Source organism: Triticum aestivum, chromosome 1D, assembly GCF_018294505.1.
Source record: "Triticum aestivum cultivar Chinese Spring chromosome 1D, IWGSC CS RefSeq v2.1, whole genome shotgun sequence".
In the NCBI taxonomy this organism is placed as follows: Eukaryota; Viridiplantae; Streptophyta; class Magnoliopsida; order Poales; family Poaceae; genus Triticum; species Triticum aestivum.
Genome location: NC_057796.1, coordinates 364551497 through 364559659, shown reverse-complemented (window position 1 = coordinate 364559659; position 8163 = coordinate 364551497).

The following is an 8163-nucleotide window of genomic DNA, read 5'->3' as shown; positions in this document are numbered from 1 at the left end:
CCGTGGAAATTTTTATGAGGCCAAACGATGAAGTCACCGACCACTGAAGTTTGAATTGACACGTCTCCTTTTGGAAACCATGGTCCTTCACGTGATATGCTACGGTTTGGAAGGAGCGATCATCAAAACTTGTGCCAAACTTTACCAAAAAATTTCCCTGGGGTCGTGAGAGCACGCCACGGGCACACACCAATTTTGATGATGTTTGGACTCCATCTGAATTCCCAGTAATTAAAATACCAACTAGGCCTACGCCGGTGGCCGCACCTCGCGGCCGAAATGTTTGAAACTTCTCCCCTTTTCTCAGACAATGGATGAAAACTCGCAAAGCGACACACACATGATTTTTACCCCTTCTTTGCTAACTAACACCCAGATGTAGTTGTAGAATGATTTGAATTTAATTATATGCACTAAATGCAAGGTAAGTGCAAAAATGACTTAAATATAGCAACGAGACCTGAAATGGGCCAAAAAAAAATCAAACCTAGGGTATACACATGATTGTTTACAGTGAATTTTTTTCGAGGCGGAACGATGTAGTCACTGACGATTGGAGTCCGAAGTGCCGCGTCTCCTTTTGGAAACTATGATCCTTCTTGTGAGATGCTCCGATTTGGAAGGTGTGAGCATCAAAACTTGTGCCATCTTTACCAAAAAAATTCCATGTGATCCTGAGAGAACACCACGGTGACACACCGATTTTCATTATTTCCGGACTCTATATGCATTTCCTGTAATTAGAATACCAACAAGGCATATGCCTCTGGCCACACCCTGTGGCCGAACTGTTTGAATTTTTTCCCGTTTCTCGAACAATGAATGAAAACTCCCAAAGCGACACACAAATGGTCTTGGTAGCTAGCACCCACGTGTAGTTGCGAGTATAGCAAACGACTCAAATATAGCAAATGTACCTCAAATGCATGAGAAAATCAAACCATAGGGTACAATGGTGTTTTCTTACCGTGGAAAACAATTTGAAGGCGAAATGATGAACTCTTGTTTTCATTCAAACGAAAATATGCTGTTAGTTCATGTAAATGTTTTCAAATAGCACACGGTTCACTCACGAAAGCCGTGTGCCTACCAAACCGTGGCCGATGCCCCCCTGCTGCGCCCGCGATCTGAGTTGTGCGTTCTGATTGGCCAGAATCCAAACCCCACGGATCGTACATCTGCACCGTTGGATGCTCCCAGATCGAACGACAATCCTCACCCCTTTCGACAGGAAATGCAGTCCGGCTAGGATTTGATTTATATGCCAAAATGCATGGTAAATGCCAAAAAAGTCTTAAATATAGCACACGAGACCTGAAATGCGTCAGCAAATCAAACCCGCGGTATAATGGTGATTGCTTAACGTGGGAAAAATTTAGAGGCGAAACGATGAACTCACGTCTTCATTTCAAAATTAGTATGTCTATATTTCAAACAAAATTATTCTCTTTGCGCACATGAGTGCTTAGAGGCAACCGTTTGCATAGGCTTCCCGCGCGGCGACCGGTGATATTTTTCACCCTTTTCACCTAGGCCGCCAACACCCCCACTACCCGCCTGCGTTTCACTCAACTAGTCCACCCATTCTCCATCGCCAGCTCCCCCTCCCCCAGATCCACAGCAGAACCCTTTTCGGCGCCGGCGTGCTCACCCCGGTCGTGTGCCTGCTCTTCGACATCAAGCCTACCTCCATTGTCATTCCCAACACGCGGCTGCCTGCGCCTCGTTGTCTTCGTTTGCTCGCCAGCCACCCTCGAGCATATCGATCCTGTAACCCTCGCCTCTCCTGTGGTCAGGCTGGGTTTGCATTAAGAAGCCTATTAGTTACTGCTCTCCATCGCGGTGAAGCATATTTCCTCGCAATCCCTCTTCCTATTTCGTTCCGTATGTTCCCACATTGGCTACAAAATAACGCAGAGCGTATATATGTTCAATATCTACCTTCCTAACTAGTACATATAAGTTGTATTTGTTCCAATAAGTTACTGCCGATTTACAGATCGCGGGCGCCCGAGTCACACAAACTTAACAAATAAGCCATACATTTTCTAAATTATTGCATGACATGTTTAGACAGCTTGATACCAAGTTGTTAGTTTTATGCTTATCCTCCTTTCCTGAGTTTCTGTAGCATCCCAAATTTTCAATTTGTAATGTTATACATAGGTCATCATATGCATATCATATTTTATTTGCATTTTTGGGTGTGATCCTAAAAATCCTAAGCAACTCAAGGACCCACGGAGAGAGTTGGGGATTTTCTAATTTTCATATTTGACTTTTCTCAAATATTGAAAAGGAGATCATTTTGGTTTTAATTATTTTTCTCTCCAAAATTATTTCATAATAAAAATAAAAGAGAGGAGATAATATGACTTCTCCAAAAATAAATAAAATATTGGAGGAAAAATGTTAAAATCAAATAAATAATTTTATTTGGATTTTATTGCTATTTTTATTTGAATTAGAAAAATATGCCTTTTTCAAAAATTGCATTTTAGGCCAAGAAAATGTTCACTTTGTTGTAAATATTCTATTTAGACGGCGAAAATTGCTTTTGACATTTTTAGATTTTTTTATATTTTACTAGGATTTTTTCTCGGCGGAATCTTATTAAAAAAATTTGTTTCGGACCGATCCGGCCGAAGCCCAGCAAGCCTAGCCGCGTGCCTCCCACTCCGGCTCGGGAGAGGATTACCGAGCGCCGCCGCCGCCATGGACGACGTGTCCGTCCCGGACACGCCGCCGTCGCCCCCTCCCCCAAGCACCCCGAGCCGACCCCTCCCCCTTTAAATACTCGCCGCTGCCGCCCCTCACCACCACCCCGCCCCGCCTCACAAGCCGCAGCAGCAGCAAGCCGCAGCCGCCGCCGCCTGCCATCGCCCGCCGCAGCACCGTACGCTGCCGCTGCCGCGCCTCGCCTCGCCCCGCTGCCTCGTCGAGCTCCGCCGCGCGCCGGAGAAGCCGGCGCCGCCGCCGGAATCCCGCCGTTGACCTCGCCGGTTTTTGCCCTGTTTTTTCGGTTTAGGTAAAACCGCATGTTTTTTAAACCCTAGATGCATTTTTTCTAGATCGGTTCGGTTTTTATTCGGTTTAGTTATTTAGTAAACGTTCGTTCGTTCGTTTAAACGAACGCGTTCGCCCGTTCATCTCTGTTAACGAACATTCGTGCCTTAGTCTTTTCTTTATATTTTCTTTTTGGCCAGGGACCTATCCGCGATTATTTTTATCGCAGATTAGCCCCTGATCTTTAAACCCTCGCCGTTTCTTAACCGTTTGTCCAAATCTAGTGAAACCAACACCAAAATCTTCGTCTCGAGCCCCTCTTTCTGTTTAATCAACTTGAACATGGTTTTGACAATTTAAAATTTGGTTTCAAGCAAATTTGAATTCGAAGTTCTTTTGACCGTAGTTTTAGTTCCGTAGCTCCGATTCGGTTGGTTCTTTTTGCAGATCGAATTTCATCAGTTGAACTTTTATATTCGATCTTCTTATTTGAGTTTTACCCGTGCATCTTTGCTTGATTGCTTATGTATGCTATTGTTTGTTTGCGATAGAGTTTCCGGAGTGCGAAGCGTGCTACTACGAGTCTCTAGGGTTTGCGCATAGTCAGCAAGGCAAGTAACACATTGATCATACTCTTTTCATACCTAGTTTTTATGCATTAGTTACAATCCTCAAACACTGCATGATTAGGATGTGATTAACTTGTGTGTATTTGGGAAGTAGTTGATGAGGTAGAAACTATTACCTGTTTTATTATCAAACCCTTGGGAGTTACTTCTACGTTATGCTTATATTGCCATGCTATGCTCGTAGACGTGGATTGGGCTTGAGTGTATCCATGACGTATGTGAGATTGTTAATTAATGGTTAACATAAGGTGGCTACTTAAACACACATCAGGGTGGATTGGTTGCAGGCACCTCGGGATATACCAGTGTTGTCTTTTTGGTTCGCCACCCAGGCTCAAAGCGATCATAAGATTATTCATGCTAGAAACTTCCGTGTGCAGACACAAGCTATTATGGGCTCTAGCATAGCTGAGTATGTTGCATGACCTCTTTCAGTGGTGGGCTAGCAGATGTAGGGGAAAGTAGGTGTAACTGTCCACCCAGGGTAAAGAGTTAATGTTTCTGAAAGACTGTGTCTCGGTCATCCGTTTCTCAAACACCATGTAGTGCGAGAAATCCAACGGAGGAGATCGAGTCTTGTGGGGAAAAGTGCGCAAACCTCTGCAGAGTGTATAAACTAATCATGGTTAGTCGTGTCCCCGGTTATGGACATCTTGAGTATCTGGTACTTGAATTATTGATTTGATCTCGTCACTCTAAATTAATTTGTTGGGTTGTTAATTACTTCTTAACTTGGGATTGAGATGGGGATTTACCTTCTCAATGTTTCAACCACCATGATAGTTAAATAAAATGTATTCCTTTGCAGTAGGGAAATATTGGCTTTTCGCAAAACATCATAACTATAGAGCCTCCACCAGCCATATATGCATGTAGTGATAGTATTTATCTGTTCATTGCTCTACTGTGTTATATTGCCAGCATATTCCATGTGTTGACCCGTTTCGGGCTGCAACATATCATGTTGCAGACTTTTCAGACGAAGAGTAAGGTGCGCTAGATGGACTCACTTTATCTTCCAAGCCTTCCGTCGTTATCTTTTAGATGGCCTTAAGACATATTTATTGTAATAAGTTCTCTTTTGAGACATTCGATGTAATAAGTGTGTGATTGAACTCTGTTATAAATACTTCAAGTACTGTGTGTGTCAGCATTACCGATCCAGGGATGACACTTGAACACAGAGATTTGACCGTCTGAGGTCGGATCGCTACAAGATGGTATCAGAGCACATGCTGATTGTAGGACACGACCACTAAGATGAGCCATAGGTCACTCTTCTCAACTCATTTTTGACTCATCTCCATTTTCTACTCTTTAGGATGGCGGACTCAAGGAACTAGTTTGCACAACCGGATGAAGACACACCCTTTGGACGACACTTGAAGGAAGTCACTAGGTACCTGAACATCGGAATACCAAGCTTCACCAGAACCTACACCGCCACTTTACCAAAAGAGGAGCGCTGGATGATTCGAGTTCAAGTTCCAGGAAGGACATTCACGCCAGTTACTGAGCCCATAGAGTTTTCCTTTGATGCACCAACCTGTTGTCTAGGTAAGAGCATGGCAGCCCAAATCGCCATGGGACCCATTGGCGAAGTTTACCACAAGGATTTTAAGGACACCATCTATCAGATATGTGGGCGCCGAGATGAGCAATGGGAGATGATCAGCACCAGGAGGGACAGTTCCATTGCAGCTTTCATCCAGGAGTTAAACCAGCACATGCGTCGCCAGGAGAACCAGATGTGCGCAAGCATGATAGATTTGAAGAAGGTGATGACCAGAAATATGAAGCTAGAGAAGGAACTCAAGTCTACACGCGACGGATATGAGATGGAAATCACAATACTTGTGGAGAAGAACGACGACCTGACAAGGAAACTAGGAGTATTCATGGGAGACCTCGCGCTAGGAGGAGATGACGACCATCCCGAGGACTACATCATCATCGACGACACCGACTCCGACCTCGACAGTAGTGATGATGATTATGAAGACGAAGCTGGAGCAGATATCATGGAGTCTTCCACCGATCAAAATTTCTAGATGACCACCATATGAGTAGTAGTATTTCCCCCATGTATATAGTAGTAGTCCGAGCACTTTTGTAACGATAGTTCTAGACCGATTGTATGCCCTTGCTTGAATTGATTTGGTGTGATATGATTGTGTTTGTATCATGTGCATATGGGTAGTGCTTTATCATTAGACCTCACTCTATTCTAATCTCTCCCCTCTAAACCCACCAGATGCCTCCCAGATGTGACACCGGATTTGTCTTCCCACCGGAGATCACTCAGTTGATCCAGCAGCAGAATGCCTCGATGCAAATATTAGTCCAGAAGCAAGGCAACAACAACAACAACCCACCGCCACCATCTCCAGTTGACAACTTAGCCCGTTTTCTAAGGTTGCAGCCGCCGGTGTTTTCCAGTAGCACCGAGCCAATAGTTGCTGATGACTGGCTATGCAAGATTGGAAGGGAGTTGACCATCGCAGGTTGCACAGATGCTGAGAAGGCACATGAATTGGATGGACCCGCAGCCTCATGGTGGGAGAATTACACAACGACTTTCCCTATAGCCAATATCACTTGGGATCAGTTTCAGCAAGCATTCCGCACTACACATGTCTCAACTGGAGCTATGAACATGAAGAAGCGTGAATTTCGCAACTTGCGCCAGGGAAACCGTACTGTGGGGCAGTACGTGGATGAGTTCAGTAAGTTAGCTCGCTATGCCCCGGATGATGTGGCCACCGATGCCGCGAAGCAGGAGAAGTTTATGGAAGGGTTGAATGATGAGATGAGTATGCAGTTGATGGTGACAACATTTGCAAACTACCAGGAGCTGGTAGACAGGGCTCTTATGATTGAAGGGAAGCAACAGCAGAATGAGAGCCGCAAAAGGAAGTATGGATAAGGGAAGTACAATTCAGGAGTGTAGCAGAAGCCTCGTTTTACCCCGAACTCGGGAGGATATGTCCATAACCATGGAGGGCATAACCACAATGGAGGAAGTTCACATAACCACAGTGGCCCCAAGAATGGAAACGGGAATGGAGCAGGCAGCAATCAGAATCGCTCTAACCCAGCCACACCCGCCAAGAAGGATCAAAGTCACATTACTTGTTTCAAGTGCGGGAATACTGGACACTACGCCAATGAGTGCCCTGAACCAACGAATGGAAATGGCAATGGAAGCTCTGGGAAGAAGCCCAACCCTTTCAACAGGGGACAAGTGAACCACGTGAACGTGGAGGAGGTTGAACAGCAGCCAGATGCAGTTATCGATAAGTTTTTGGTTAAGTCATTTACTGCAATCGTTCTTTTTGATACTGGTGCATCGCATTCATTCATTTCAAGGGGATTTGTGGATAAGTATAAGTTGCCCACCAAAGTTCTTAGGACACCTATGTTAGTAAGCTCACCAGGAGCGGAGTATATGGCAAGCCAAGGATGTTTTCAGATGCCATTGACCATAGGTAGGCATGTTTTCCCCTCAGACTTAATAATTTTGGAGTCACAAGGACTGGATGTGATATTGGGAATGGATTGGCTATCGATGTATGGGGGAAACATCGATTGCGCCAGTAAGTCAATTCTGCTCACCACACCGGAGGGAAAAAGGATCAAGTATGTATCCAGGCATGCGCCAAGGAGAACCCAAGTAAATTCCCTCTCAGGAGTTGTTCAGGAGGAAGTACCGGTTGTGAAGGATTACCCGGATGTATTTCCAGAGGAATTACCAGGCATGCCGCTGGATCGAGACATTGAGTTTTTGATAGAGCTGTTGCCAGGCACCGGACCGATATCGAAGAGAGCACCGGATGCCCGCAAATGATCTGGAAGAGATCAAGAAGCAGATTAAGGAGTTATTGGAGAAAGGTTACATTCTACGAAGTTTGTCACCATGGGGAGCCCCAATGCTCTTGGTGGAGAAGAAGGATGGATCATTAAGAATGGTTGTTGATTATCGTGCGCTGAATGAAGCGACGATCAAGAACAAGTACCCACTACCGATGATAATGACTTGTTTGACCAGCTGCAAGGAGCTAAAGTATTCTCCAAGATCGATCTACAGTCAGGATACCACCAGCTGAAGATCCGAGAACAGGATATACCTAAGACGGCTTTCACCACAAGGTATGGGTTGTATGAGTATATGGTTATGTCATTTGGATTGACTAATGCCCCTGCCTATATCATGAGTATGATGAATAAGGTGTTCATGGAGTTCTTGGATAAGTTTGTCGTGGTGTTCATTGATGATATTTTGGTGTACTCAAAGAATGAAGAGGAACACAAGGAGCATTTGCGTTTAGTTCTCGAGAAGCTCGGGGAACATCAGTTATATGCCAAGTTCAGCAAATGTGAGTTTTGGTTGAAGGAAGTTGGATTTCTTGGACATGTTATATCAGGAGAAGGTATAGCAGTGGATCCTACCAAGGTTCAGTCAGTCACTGAGTGGTTGGCACCCACCTCAGTTGGAGAGATCTGCAGTTTCCTTGGACTCGCGGGATAC